This window comes from Penaeus monodon, chromosome 34 (assembly GCF_015228065.2).
Source record: "Penaeus monodon isolate SGIC_2016 chromosome 34, NSTDA_Pmon_1, whole genome shotgun sequence".
Taxonomy (NCBI): domain Eukaryota; kingdom Metazoa; phylum Arthropoda; class Malacostraca; order Decapoda; family Penaeidae; genus Penaeus; species Penaeus monodon.
Window position 1 is genome coordinate 31,307,250 of NC_051419.1, and position 627 is coordinate 31,307,876.

A 627-nucleotide genomic window follows, 5' to 3' on the forward strand; every position below is an offset into this window, starting at 1 on the left:
TCATCTGAAGATATTAAAAATTGTTAAAATCAATGAAGTGAATCATATTTTAGTAAGACGACTGGCTTCCCCCCCATAAGAACTAGAACCTCGTGTCCAGATGTAAGGCATCTTCCCCCCCAGGACCTGAGAAAGGTGGAAGGTACCATCGTGCATCTGGTGCTTGGACAGCTATCTTTCTCGTAAATCCCTAAGACTGGGGCTGGCAAGACGGAGCTGAAACTCGGGAGCAAAGAGCAAACTAAGGCTGTGAGCCATGCTTTAGGAATGCTCTTCAAATCATTTGTTCTGACTGCAGCTTTTTGTCAGTTTTGGCCTCTCTTGGTGCTTCCCCTGTAAAAATTAATCATGGAATTGTAATGGTGACTTAATATTCTCCCGGGGTATATCCCCTGCAATACAGGTACATCGAAATCATCACAATATGTATAAGGGTAACCCGTTTTTCAAAAAATAAAGAGCTTGTTGGCGACTTTATGGGCAAATTACTGTCAAGTTTGGCCCCAGTCTGCTCTCCTACCATAATACGCGTAACTGAGGTTTGTCGGCTAAACTGGCTCAGGAAGCGCACAGATCACAGCATCCCTTCGTTGTTCATCCGGCATTAGCGTTATGATTACGGTGAGT

The 627-nt window shown here is 44.2% G+C and overlaps 1 protein-coding gene across 1 annotated transcript in view; it reads right to left on the reverse strand.

The window, feature by feature from the left end:
• The window catches only part of LOC119594720 (RNA-binding protein 39-like), a gene marked incomplete in the record, with an annotated part of 10,596 nt that overhangs the window by 8,930 nt on the left and 1,039 nt on the right, over window positions 1–627 (reverse strand).